Below are 14546 nucleotides of genomic sequence, written 5' to 3'. Positions count from 1 at the left end.
GCACCATTTCCATTTACTCTGTTCTTTTCTAGAACCATCTTTGGCCTCATACAGAATTATGAAACTATTTGTGATGTGTTGGTGACATTATACCTTTTTTTCTACATGAATTTGGAATACTGTAGAAGTTATCTAAAATAATATTAGAGGTCAAATTAAAGAATTTTTAAGAGATTATAAATATATTGCTTGTATCCTTTTAGATGAAATATGTAAGATGCACATTCGATCTTAATGAATTAGTAAAGAACATAATGTCTCGTTTTTCTTTGTGATCTTCTACCATTTTCATTAAACAAGTACAGTTTCATATTTGTGCTAATTTTCTGGCCTAGCAAGTCTTCCCAAACCTCTAAGTAAAACCTCTCTATAACTCAAACTTAAATTCTATGCCTCGTGGAAAGCTTTTTTCACTTTCTGTAGGAGAGCCTATAGCACTCCACAGCATTTTCCACTTATCTCTCCTTTAAGATCTAACATGCCTACTGTCATTATATATTCATTTCCTTTTTCAACAATCGGGCTCTGAGGGGTTTATTTTCCCCATTTCTTGCGCAGAACCTGCTTCAGATGAAATGCTTAACTAATGTCTTATAATAGAAGAATAGCTTTAAGGGAACCATTGAAGGCTTCACTTTTATATAGTTTGCTATATTAGTGGTTTTTTTTAAACATTATTTTCCCCAAGAAACAAATAATAAAACCAACTGTTTTGCACAGGAGTCTGAGATTATCATACACAAGTTGAAAAAGGGAGCTACAATTATGATTGGAGATGAAAATGAGACTTTTAGATCATTGAGAACATTGAACAAAAAGTCTATAGGAATGGCAATCTAAATACCTGGGTTTCAGTCTTTGTTTTGCCTTTAAGTTGCTATCAATAGGTGAATTTTTAAAAATATATATTTTATTGATTTTTTACAGAGAAGAAGAGAGAGGGATAGAGAGTTAGAAACATCGATGAGAGAGAAACATCGATCAGCTGCCTCCTGCACATCCCTTACTGGGGATGTGCCCGCAACCAAGGTACATGCCTTTGACCGGAATTGAACCCAGAACCTTTCAGTTCACAGGCCGGCGCTCTATCCACTGATTCAAACCGGTTTCGGCTAGGTGAATTTTTTTGAAACCAGAAGTTAAATGCCTGGTATAAATTAAAACACTTGAAATTGTAAATAATAGAGAACTTAAACTGTCTTAAATACAAAGGGAAATTTTCTATTCATGTAATTGAAGTCTTAAATGAGGGGTTATTCAGAGGCTTAAAATGTCAACAGAGCCCTGGCCAGCCTGGCTCAGGGGCTGAAGGTTGACCTATGAACCAGGCAGCCAGAGTTTGATTCCTGATCTGGGCACATACTTGGGATGTGGATTCAATCCCTAGTGTGGGGCATGCAGGAGGCAGTCGATCAAATGATTCTCTCTCACTATTTGATCTCTCTCTCTCCCTCTCCCTTCCTCTCTGAAATCATTAAAAATGTCAACAGAGACTGGTTTGGTCATATATTTTAGTTCTAATTTTCAGTATGGTGCACTCATCAATGAAATCTATGACAAAAGTAGCAAGAATACCCAGTGGGGAAAATACAGTCCCTTCAATAAATGGTGTTGGGAAAACTGGAATGCTACCTTCAAAAAAAAAAAATAAAACTAGATGATTTTTTACACTATGTACAAAAATACACTCAAAACATATTAAAGACAAATTTAAGATGTGAAACCATAAAACTCTTAGAAGAAAACAGGCTGTGAACTCTTTGGCATCACGCTTAGCAATATTTTTTAGAGACGTCTTCTCAGGCAAAGATAACAAAAGCAAAGATAAACAAATGAAACTACATCAAACTAAAGAGCTTTGCACAATGAAGGCAATCTATATATACAAAAGCCTAAGTGACTATTACGACTGAACCACCAGAATGACCAGAACGATTGGAAATATCAGTCAATCAGTTGCTATGGTACACACTGACCACCAGGGGGCAGATGCTCAATGCAGGTGCTGCCCTCTGGTGGTCAGTGCACTCCCAAAGCCAACCTCCCAAAGCCAGCCAACCTCCAGTGATCCCTTCCCCCAAAAGGCAGGTCCTGGTCAACAAACCAGCCCAGATTAGGACTGGACAAGATGGCTCCAATAAGGTTTAAAAAAATGATATTGCCCTAACCGGTTTGGCTCAGTGGATAGAGTGCTGGGCTGAGGACTCAAAGGTCCCAGGTTTGATTCCGGTCAAGGGCATGTACCTTGGTTGTGGGCACATCCCCAGTGGTGGGTGTGCAGGAGGCAGCCGATTGATGTTACTCTCTCATTGATGTTTCTAACTCTCTATCCCTCTTCTTTCCTCTCTATAAAAAAATAAAAAACTATATTTAAAAATAAATAAATAAATAAATAATACTGATTTAAAAAAACTACAACCTTTTAAAAAAATCTACAGAAGTAAAAAATATACGTGAACATGTTTCAGTGATGGGCCTTTTTCTGCCTCTGTTTAACCACAAATCCTATACTCTTATTGTTCAGCATTAGAGCTCAAAGTGTATGATCAGCTGAGTTTTAGTACAAATTACATAGTATTAATCTAGTTAAAGGTGTCTAAAAATTTGTCAGATAGCTTAAAAAAAATTGACTGGGTCATTTACAGTGTTATTTGTTTTTACAAAACATGGCATGCCCAAAGAAAAAGTCAGCAGTGAGACGGGGGTGTCAGTACTTTAAAAACATTTTCCTTCCTCTCAGAAGTTATGATTCGCTGGTTCGGGCTGTTTGGAGAACACCAAATGTGTGTTCTTTGACCTCTGTGTAATTTATTTAAACTCCGACCCAATAACGTTAAGCGCAGTTATCATCACAACGCTTCCAGCAACGGTCAGCGATCTGTGAAGATGCACTACACTGTCTCATTGAACCAGAAAGAAGAAAAGAAAAAACCCGGACAGTCTGAAATAAACACAATCTAACTGCCTAACAATTAGCTATCGTATCTTACAAAAACATGTGCGGCACAGCTGTGACCTTTGTTCTAATTAAAACTCCCTGGCAACTGACTCTCCTTCCCCCTACCTACCTCCTTAAACAGCCTTGCACGTGAAATAACTGATTATTTACAAAGCCAGCCCTGTCAAATACCCACTAGGAATGCCATTTCCTTCCCCAAAAGCCTGCCTGTTTTCCATGGCAGGATTTGTGCTCTCACAGTTTTGACTTGTTAAGAGAGATGTCAAAGTCAGGTAGAAGACAAGTCTGAGAATCCCAGAGGAGCCATGAGTAAGAAAAGGGAAAAGAGGGACCCGTCAGGGAGCGGTGTTCTCTGCGTGTCTACACTGACATGGGGGCCTACATGGAGACAGGTGACGAGGGGATGTGGAGGTGCAGCTGGGAAAGAGATGGAATTTGAAAGTTTAACGATAATTCATACCAGTGTTAAGATTATTCTTTGAGCCAAAACCGGTTTGGCTCAGTGGATAGAGCATCGGCCTGTGGACTGAAAGGTCCGAGGTTCGATTCCCGTCAAGGGCATATACCTTGGTTGTGGGCACATCCCCAGTAGGGGGTGTCCAAGAGGCAGCTGATCGATGATTCTCTCTCATTGATGTTTCTAACTCTCTATCCCTCTCTCTTTCTCTCTGTAAAAAACCAATAAAACATATTTAAATAAATAAATAAAATAAAATAAAAGATTATTCTTTAACTAGTGGCCCAATACACGAAATTCATGCATGGGGGCGGGGGGGGGGGGAGTGTTCCTCAGCCCAACCTGAACCCTCTCCAATCTGGGACCCCTCAAAGAATCTTCTACTGCCAGTTTATAGGGACATGCCTCTCATAATCCAGGACTGCTGGCTCCTACACCGCTCACCTATCTGCCTGCCTGGTTGCCCATAGCCACTCTGCCTGTCGGCCTGCTTGCCTTCAACTGCCCCATGCCGCCGCCGGCCTGCTCACCCCCAAATGCCCCCCAGCCAGCCTGATCACCCCCAAATGCTCCTCCTGTCAGTGTGCTTGCTCCCAACTGCCCTTCCTGCTGGCCTGCTCCACCCCACCTCCCCTTCCCACTGGCCTGCTCACCCCCAGCTGCCCCTCTGTTGGCCTGCTCATTCCAAACTGTCCCCCCCCCCACCTCCTGATCACCTCCAAATGACCCCCACTGATGGCCTGCTTACCTCCAACTGGCCCCCTGCTGGTCTGCTCACCTCCAACTCCTCCCTGCTCCCCACCGGCCCCCCCAACCAGTCTGATCACCCCAACTGCTGTCCTATCCTGGCCTGATCACCCACAACTGCCCTTCCCTCTTGGCTTCCAACTGTCTCTACCTCAGCCTAGCCACCATTGCTTTGTCCAGAAGAATGTCTGGAAGATCTCCTGGAAAGTCTCCCAGTCTAATTAGTATATTACCTTTTTATTAGTATAGATAAATGCCTGGTGCAAGGGTGGGGGCTGGCTGGTTTGCCCTGAGCGTGTCCGGGATCAGGGTGGGGGTTCCCTTGGGGTGTCGGGCGGCCTGGGCAAGGGGACGGTGATGGTTTGCAGGCTGGCCAAACCCCAATGGGGTGAGGGTCCCCACTGGGGGTGTGTGACCAGCCTGGGAGAGGGGCTGAGGGCTGTTTGAAGGCTGTCCAAGCCCCCCCAGCCCAGTGGAGACCCTCACCCCATGGGGGTGTGGCCAGCCTGTGTGAGCGGCTGAGGGCTGTTTTCAGGCTGGCCACACCCCCTTCAGGGTGGGGTTTCCCGCTGGGGTGCTTGGCCAGCCTGGGTGAGGGGCTGAGGGCTGTTTTCAGGCTGGCCACACCCCCTTCAGGGTGGGGTTTCCCACTGGGGTGCCTGGCCAGCCTGGGTGAGGGGCTGAGGGCTGTTTGCAGGCTGGCCACACCCTCTTCAGGGTGGGAGTTCCCGCTGGGGTGCCTGGCCAGCCTGGGTGAGGGGCTGAGGGCTGTTTTCAGGCTGGCCACACCCCCTTCAGGGTGGGGTTTCCCACTGGGGTGCCTGGCCAGCCTGGGTGAGGGGCTGAGGGCTGTTTTCAGGCTGGCCACACCCCCTTCAGGGTGGGGTTTCCCACTGGGGTGCCTGGCCAGCCTGGGTGAGGGGCTGAGGGCTGTTTGCAGGCTGGCCACACCCCCTTCAGGGTGGGAGTTCCCGCTGGGGTGCCTGGCCAGCCTGGGTGAGGGGCTGAGGGCTGTTTGCAGGCTGGTCAAGGCTCCCAGCGGGGATCCTTACCCCATGGGGGTGTGGCCAGTCTGGGTAAGGGAATAAGGGCCATTTTCAGGCTGGCCATGCCCCCCAGTGACCCAGGCCCCAGCCCCTCCTTTAGCAGCATCCAGGGCGGATTGTGGGCTTGATCCCCATTGTGGGGTGTGCTGAAGGCAGCCAATCAATGATTTTCTCTCATCATTGATGTTTCCTATCTCTCTCTCTCCCTCTCTCTTCCTCGCTGAAGTCAATATTAAAAAGAAATAAGAAACAAAAAAGAAAGATAAAAGTGAAGAAGTGTCATGGTTATTCAAACAGACCTTATTCTGTGTATTTTGCATGTCTGCTGAAGAGAGGCAATCTCGGAGACTTGGGAGTCTTGCCATCAGGTATGATCCGAACAGAATTAAAAAAAGGAAAAACAAAAAAGAGGCCCTCTCCTTCCATGGAATCTGGCCTTTGGAGCAGCTTCCTGAGAAGTATTATTTGAGGCTCTGATATCAAACCAGTAGTTTCATAAATGGCTGAGATTGTAGGTTAAATAAAGGAGTTGCATTTCTGATGAGTTTCACATCAGGGAACTGTCCCTATCACCCTTAGCAGTTTCAAAAATAGCAACACACACATTCTTTCTATCCAAGAGGTGCCAGAGTGCAGACAGGCTGACCTGCAGCACTCCGCAGCAGCAGCTGGAAATGGAAGAAGTCATGTGCACATCTAACCTAGATTTAAAGCCATTAATTTCCCCTTCAATTCCGGAGCTGTTTTGCCTTTAGTGTCCCCTTTATCTGATATAATAAAGAAAATACTACCTTCAAATGATTTTCTTATTTTTCCACTTATTGTTTAATGTATGTTAGAACATCTACCACATAATAATGCCATGTATGAACTGAAGAAGTAATAGAATATGATACAAAAAAATGGGATAATACATATAAAACTCTTAGTATAGTAGTTGGCACAAACTGGGCATTTACTCAATGTGATTATTATTAAAGATAACAGGGAATTTTAAATCAGGTGACCTGTGTTTGTTCAGCTTTTTTTTTTTTTTTTTTTTTTTTTTTTTTTTTTTTTTTAGTTTTGGCTCCATCTCTTCTTAGTTGGGTGACCTTAGATAGATTTTTTTTTTCCAGCCTTACCTTGGTTTCCTCATGTAAATCGTAAACAAAAGTATGAAAGTAAAAAGTGTAAATCGAGAAAATACAAATTGAAAAATGCAAATATAGAATACATTATGGAGATATCTCAAAAAATTAAAAAATAGAATTGCCTATGTCCCAGAAATTTCACTTCTGTGCATTTATCCAAAGAAATTCAAAACACTAATTTGAAAAGATATCTGCATCTTTTTATTTTTATTATGTTTATTGCAGCATTCTATATAATAAAGAGGCAATATGCAAATTGACCACCATGCCCTCGCACAAGATGGCTGCCCCCATGTTGTCAAAGATGGCTACCCCTATGTGGTCACAAGATGGCTGCCATAAGATGGCCAGCTGGGAAGGGCAATTGTGTGCAATCAGGCCAGCAGGGGAGGGCAGTTGGTAGCAACTGGGCCTTCAGGGGAGGGAGGGCAGTTGGGGGGGACCAGGCCTTCAGGGGAGGGTAGTTGGAGGTGACCAGGCCTGCAGGGAAGGGCAGTTAGGGGTGATCAGGCTGGCAGAGGAGGGCAGTTGGGGGGGACTAGGCCTGAAGAGGAGGGCATTTGGGGGGGACCAGGCCTACAGGGGAGGGTAGTTGGAGGTGACCAGACCTGCAGGGGAGGGAAGTTAAGGACAACCAGACCTGTAGGGGAGGGCAGTTAGAGGTGACTGGGCCTACAGGGGAGGGCACTGGGGGCAACCAGACCTGTAGGGGAGGGCAACTGAGGGCAACTAGGCCAGCAGGGAATGACAGTTAGGGGTGACCAGGCTGGCAGAGGAGGGCAGTTGTGGGGGACTTGGCCCACAGGAATCAGGCCTAAATGGGCAGTCAGACATCCCCCGAGGGGGTCCCAAATTAGAAAGGGTACGGGCTGGGCTGAAAGACCCCACCCTCCAGTGCATAAGTTTCTTATACTGGGCCTCTCGTCTATATAATAAAAGCCTAAGTGACCATTATGGCAGAACAACTAGAATGACCAGTCACTATGATGTGCACTGACCACCAGGGGGCAGATGCTCAATGCAGGAGCTGCTCCCTGGTGGTCAGTGAGCTCCCACACGGGGAGCACTGATCAGCCAGAAGCCTGGCTCACAGCTGGTGAGCGCAGTGGTGGTTGTGGGAGCCTCTTGCACCTCTGTGGCAGTGCTAAGGAGCATCAAGCCGAGCAGTAGGGGGCAGTAAACAGGCGCTGGTAAGGAGAGAAGGGTCCCTGATTGTGAGAGGGATGTCCTAAGGAGCGGGCCTAAGTTAGCAGGTGGACATCCCCCAAGGGATCCTGGACTGTGAGAGTGCAGGCTTGGCTGAGGGACACCCCCATCCTTGGTGCATCAATTTTGTTTACTGGACTTCTAGTTATTTATAATAGCCAAGATATGGAAGCAACCTAAGTGTCCATCAATAGACAACAAGATAAAGAAGATGTGGTACATATATACAATGGAATATTACTTAGCCATAGAAAAGAATAAAATCTTACCATTTGTGACAGCATGGATGGACTTAGATGGTATTGTGCTAAGTGAAGAAAGGTAAGAAGTGAAATTAATTAAATAGGAAACAGAACTAAAATAGCACTAAAAAAGACAAAAGTTGAGTCTTTGCAAAATTTAAAAATAAAGAAACTTTGTGAAATCGCTAAAAACAAACAAACAAACAAACAAATATTAGGAATGAAAAATAGACAAATACAGAGATAGAGGAGATTAGAACATATTAAGGGAATATTATGAACAACTTTATGAAAAAATGTTTGAGAATTTAACAAAAATACATATGTACTAGAGTCCTGATGCATAAAATTCATGTACGGGGGGGGAGGGTGTCCCCTCAGCCCAGCCTGGACCCTCTCCACTCTGGGACCCCTCAGGGGATGTCCAAAACTGGCAGTTGTCCCTCTCAGAATCTGGGACTGCTGGCTCCTAACTGCTCCCGCTGCTAGCTGGTCAACCTCAACTGACCCCCTCTGCCAGCCTGGTTGTCCCTAACTTCCCCTCTTGCCGGCCTAGTCACCCCCAACTGTCTTCCTCTGCTAGTCTGGTTGCCTCTAATTGCCCCTGCCCCCTGCAGGCCTTGTCACTTCCAACTACCCCTCCCCACTGGCCTGGTCACCCCTCACTGTCCCCCTCTGCTGGCTTGTTCACTCCTTACCCTCTACCCCTGCTGGCCCGGTCACCCCACTCAACCTGTTGGTCAGTCATTTGGTCGTACCTCTCTAACCCCTCTGCTGGCCTTGTCACCCCATGCAGCATGCTGTTCAGTTGTTAGTGGGAAGGCGTCCTGACCAATTTGCACATTATCCTTTTATTAGTATAGATACTATTTATGAATCTAAACCTACATGTCTATATGTGGAAATACTTTTAAAATCACAAATCACCATACAAATATAAGCATGGCATGATAATGGAGGGACAAGGTTGGATCACAGAATCCCCCTAATTCAACATTGTCACATTAATTAGTAAAACTGTTGTTGGACTTGGAAAAGGACCTATGCTAGTCTGCCAGACCATTCTGGAAACAAGATTCTTCCACAGTTTCACAGGAAAAGCACATCAGGGATCCACACAGGGAAGGATTTGAGGCACAGTGGTAAGATTTGCTGGAGTGAAAACAAAGGACTGCCTCATCCATGACCAGGTGGCATAGCTCCACTTTGCTTTTGAAGAAGCCCAGCAAGGCTTCTAGGGAGGCAGGCTTGCCCTTGGCCTCACCAGGCCCAGGAGGAGGCCCAGGACCCAGAGCTGCTGTGTCATGACTCAGCATCTGCATCGGAAGCTCCAGGATTCTACCTTACTCTCCTCTCTGCTCTGGCTGTTTCGTGCTGGACTTGGCCCATAGGACTGCCACACACAGGCCTGCAGACCTTTCTTCAGCTTTGATTATATCTCCCTGGGTTCATTCAAACTAACTAATCCTCTTTCTAATTCTTCCTGGGGCTATTCAGGTGCCTCTCCCTATCCAACCCTTTTTCTGGATCTTCCTGTGTTTTGTGCATTTATTCTGTCCTGTCTTTTCCCCAGATTTTCCCAGGCTAGCCTCCCCCCGCCCCCCCCCCCCCCCCCCCCCCCCCCCCCCCCCCCCCCCCCCCCCCCCGCCCGACCCCGCCACTCCCTGCGCTACCTTGGCCTCTATTGCACATGTACCCAGCAGAGGAATTTCCCCTTTGCTGTTTATCCCTCCCTTGGTGATGCAGGTGAAGGGCTGGTTAAACCCTGGGGAGACCGGAAAGCTGTCTTTCCTGTCCGCTGGGGACTTAACTTCCCTTTGGCGAAGGATGCAGCTGTCCCCTGGGGTGTCTGAAACTGGAGCTTCCTACTCAATAGTTAATCTGGCTTAATTAGATGTCTGGCTCCCTTCTCTTTAGCTAATACTTAACTCGCTGCCCACCGCAGCAAAACGAACAGAGTTTTAGAATTATGTTTAAGTTCGAGTGATAAAAGCCTTACATAGTCGTCTACCTAATAAGGTACTATTTATTTTCTCCCACGTGAGAGAACTTTGGTGGGTTCATGGGACTATCAATGCCCAGGCTTATGCCAGCTTTTCAGCTTTTCACCACTTCATCTGAGTGTGACTTTTGTTTTCAGGGTCTAAGTTGACGGCTGGAGTCCTATCACCTCCTGGTGTTAGGTCAGCAGGAGGTAGAAGAGGAGAAAACAATGGCAAAGGTAGCATGACTACTATCACAGCTGCTGCCACATTTGATTTCTGTGATGAGCGGCCTATTACCCTACAGAAGAACAAATGCCTTGCTCTTAGGGAAGAAAGGAAGAAGATGGAATAAGAGTAGACAATTACCATCCTCTGACACAACCAGCAATGGATTCACTGGCAGCATCCACATATGCCAAGTACCTTACAATACACATTTTGAGAAGAAACTGATTCCAGCATGCAGTTTAATCCTCATCCTTCTCTCCACTCCTCAAAGGCCGTAGACAGGGCAGAGAATGAATTGAGAACATTTGAAAACTTCTTAGAATAGGAGCTTAAGAAGGCAATAAGGCAGCCTGGAGAAAGAAAAGCTCCTTAAGAACCCTGTCTTCTCTAAGCCACCAGCAGGATCTCAGGCCCTCAGCAGAGGTGGAAGAACCACCAGGGGGCACTGTGTTCCAGGAGAATGATGAAAAACCTAAGTGTATCCTTCCACAAGAAGAATACACACACCTGAGCTCCGTGACATGAATTCTGCTAAAGACACTTAACACAATCTCAAAAGAGAGAGCAGAGACCTGGCTGTTCAAACAAGACTGCATTCAAACAATGGGGAGCGTTTTCTCTCTAACCGGCCCACACCTTCAGAACACCCATTCGCATGTAATAGCAAAACTCCAGTCCTCAAACTGAGGCTTATGAAAGAGGGTGACTAGTGTCAAGTAAAATCCGTTCTCATATGTAGTGGAAACCAGAAATTCTGGACAAAGCGGCCAGTGTTGAGCATCAGAAAGAAGAAAACAAGTTCCAGTAAACAATTGGAGTTTGAAATTCAGGAAAGGTCACAAAGCATGAGTTACTAGTGCTTCTAAAGGGGTGTAAGTGCATGTGAGTGTAAATGAAGAAGAGGCCCCAAAACGTGAGTCTGGAAGCTCGCAATGCTACAAGGTCAAAGTGAAGGTACAGTACATGAGACAGAAAATAAAGCGCATGTCCTTAAAGCCAAGGGAAGAATGTGTTTCCAGGATGGAAGGATCAATTGTGTTAAAGGCTATGTTGGTGCATGTCAACTAAAACAAATAATTGCCCATGGGATTTAGTAATGTGGAGATCTTTAAAGGGATTTCAGTGGAGTAGAGGAAGAGAAACTGTGATTGGGGTAGATTTAAAAAAACACATTTGCAGACTAAGTAGAGTAAAACTAATATAACATCTAGTGTATTCGGGTGGTAGATGCATTTCTTCACTTCTTTTTCTGAGTGGAGGGTAAATCAATGCGGTCTGAAATTGATAAAGTGTTTAAACACGAAGATTCCATTTATTCGTGTTTTTATTAAGCTTTAATTTTTAGAAAACCTTTTTGTTTTTACAAAGAATAATGAAATCTATCTAAACTATTACCTGAAGTTTAGAAGATTTTACAGCTTTGCTTAAGATTTTTTTTTTTTATGAAACTCAGGTAATATTAATAACCTGTATAATATTACAGCATTTATAGCCTATTTAATTTCTACCTAATATATATATATATATATATATATATATATATATATATATGTATATATATATATATATATATACACACACACACACACACACACACACACACACACACACTGTATTTTCCGGCATATAAGACGAATTTTGAAACGAAAAAAAGTCAACCGAAAATGGCCAGAGTCAGAGAGGCAGTCTATTAAAAAAAGAGCTGGTGTTGCCTCGGAAGTGGGGGGTAGTCTTATACAGCGAATATAGGCCTAAACCTATGTTTTAACTGTAAAATTAGGGGGTCATCTTATACGCTGGAAAATACAGTGTGTGTGTGTGTGTGTGTGTATATATATATATATATATTTTTTTTTTAATATTTTTTTAATATATATATATATATATATTGATTTTGATTTTTTTACAGAGAGGAAGAGAGAGGGATAGAGAATTAGAAACATCAATGAGAGAGAAGAGAAACATCGATCAGCTGCCTCCTGCACACCCCCTACTGGGGATGTAACCGCAACCATGCCCTTGACCGGAATGGAATATGGGACCCTTTAATCTGTAGCAAACCAGTTAGGGCCTACCTAATTTTTTATCTCTCTCTGACTGTGTAGGGCATAAATAAGTTTGTATTTGTTTGTATAGAAAATATTATAATCCTATATAATAAAGACCTAATATGCTAAGTGTCTAGTTGTCCAGTTGGCTGTTCAACCAATCAAAGCATAATATGCTAATGATATGCTAAAACCACTCAACCACTTGCTATGACATGCACTGACCACTAGGGGGAAAATTCTTCAACTGGTAGATGAGCTTGCTGCTGGGGTCCGGCCAATTGGGAATGAGCAAGACAGGCCGGACATGCCCTGGAACCTTCCCTGTCTCTCCCCAGCTGGCCAACCTCCTGTGTCCCTCCCCAGCCCCAATAGTGCACTAGTAAGGTCAGCCTGCACCTGCTTACAATCTGGAACCCTTCAGGGGGTGTTGGAGAGCTGGTTTTGACTGAGGGACCCCACTTTGGCAAGAATTTGCACACCAGGCCTCTAGTTAATAAATAATAATACAAAATAAACTGTGTTTTGTGTACTCACAACTGTAAACTTATTTTTTTTGCCACACACTGTCTAAACAGGTGTATAGAATGATGTTCACTTTTATTTGATTTATTATGCTGGTCCAATAATAAAGAATGAACATTACTTTTAAAAATATATTACTTTTTAACAAAATCTTTGAAAAAAAGATCACAAGGCAAATATTAAACCATGAGGCAAATATATATATGTTATTAAATCCTGCTTCAAGGACCTTTAGGTGAATGAAGCTTAATTTGCTGCCCTTCCAAGTCTTTTCTTATTCCAAATCTGTGTTAACTGCTTGTGCCCAATTAAAAACAGTCAGGATTGTATTCTTGGTTCAGCACTACTACATTTTAACTTTTACCTAATACTGGCTGGATAGTAGTAACGATGGCTAGCCTCTGAACTTGCCAGAACTCTTTTCTGAAAAGGGACATGATTTAAATAGTAGCATTAACTATTGAATCATTTATAAGTGGTACCTAACTCATCCATGTATATTTCTAGTTAAAAAAGAGTTTGTTAATGATCAGTAAATACCTATGACAATTAAATTTCAGCAGAGATATTTTGAAATAGTATACTATGGGTGGGGTAAAGAGCATTATTTGAATTATATTTCTATCTATCATCTATCTATCTATCTATCTATCTATCTATCTATCTATCATCTATCTGGCTAATATGCTAAGTGTCCATCTGGGTAATGACATCATATTGCAACACCTGGCTTCCTCTCCCTAGTGACTAGCCTCCTTGCAGTTTTTTCAGCCCAGGAACATGACTTGCTTTATAGTCAGGTGGAAACATTTCACACTATAACCAAATGTGTGTGAAGAGTTTTTCTGTGCCTCATCTCATTTTATCCTCACAGAAGTCCTGGAATAAGTAGATAGAAGACTTGGTAGAATCCTATTTTCTTTTCATTAGCAGGAAAACAAAGATTTATAAAGCTTAGAAATTTGACCTGACTGAAAAGGAGTAAGAAATTGTGGACCTTGAAAATGACTTCAGGTTTTCTCACTGTGCAGAATATAGTCCAAAACTGCTACAGTTAAATATTTTACCCTTTGTTCTCCTTGAGTGACCTACAATAATCTTCTTCATGTTGATATTTACTGCTATGTTGCTGACAACTACCTAAAAGAGAAGTTGGGGTGCTTCACTGGGCTAGAAAAAGTTTAGCTAAATCAGAAAGCAGGTCTAATTAATAAGTTTATTCTATATCTATAAAAGGCTAAGTTGACTCATGCACATGCAATACATATAAACCCCTCATTGATGCCAATCGCACGCATATGTTTCCATCTGTCATTGTTTATCATAAATTTGGTTGACACTTCTATTATAGAGAAAGGGTGAATAGCAATATTAAAATATTTCTTCCAATTAATTGCCTTTCAATGTGCACGAATTTGTGCACCAGGCCACTAGTTATTATATAAAATCAGCCCAGAGTAGAATCTCTATCAATCTGTTATGTCTATGACAGTACTACTAAAACCTGACACAGTTTCAGGTTAAAGAACCTGAATGTCTAGAAAATATACAAATATCACTGTATTTTTAATTCTCTATTGTGAATATAAAGTAGATCCAATTGTGTGTGAATTATTAAGTACTAGAGGCCCAGTGCACAAACTCGTGCATGGGATGTGTGTCTCTCAGCCCAGCCTGCACCCTCTCAAATCTGGGAGCCCACAAGGGATGTCCAACTATCCGTTTAGGACTGATCCAGGTAGCAAATTGTAGGATCGGGCCTAAACAGGCAGATGGACATCTCTCTCACAATCCAGGACTGCTGGCTCCCAATTACTTGCCTTCCTGCCTTCCTGATTGCTCCTAACTGCTTCTGACTAGCAGCCTGATCACCCCCTAACTACTCCCCTGCCAGCCTGATTGTATCTAACTGCCCTGCCCTGCAGGCCTGGTCACCCCTAATTATCCTCCCTTGCAGGCTCAATCACCTC

At 43.7% G+C, this 14546-nt stretch overlaps 1 long non-coding RNA gene across 1 annotated transcript in view; it reads right to left on the bottom strand.

Annotated features, from left to right (window-relative positions):
* Positions 1 to 1284: 1284 nt before the first annotated feature.
* LOC118705928 overlaps positions 1285 to 14546 on the bottom strand; it is a 29012-nt gene continuing 15750 nt past the window's right edge. The window contains exons 2-3 of the long non-coding RNA XR_004983859.2: positions 5814 to 5820; positions 1285 to 1297 (exon numbers count right to left, since the gene is read on the bottom strand). This is a non-coding gene — a long non-coding RNA (uncharacterized LOC118705928). The remainder of the gene's footprint in view (positions 1298 to 5813; positions 5821 to 14546) is intronic.

This window comes from Pipistrellus kuhlii, unplaced genomic scaffold (assembly GCF_014108245.1).
Source record: "Pipistrellus kuhlii isolate mPipKuh1 unplaced genomic scaffold, mPipKuh1.p scaffold_m20_p_5, whole genome shotgun sequence".
NCBI classification, from domain to species: Eukaryota; Metazoa; Chordata; class Mammalia; order Chiroptera; family Vespertilionidae; genus Pipistrellus; species Pipistrellus kuhlii.
Note: the sequence above shows the minus strand (reverse complement) of the source record. Positions and strands in the feature narration are given on the sequence as shown.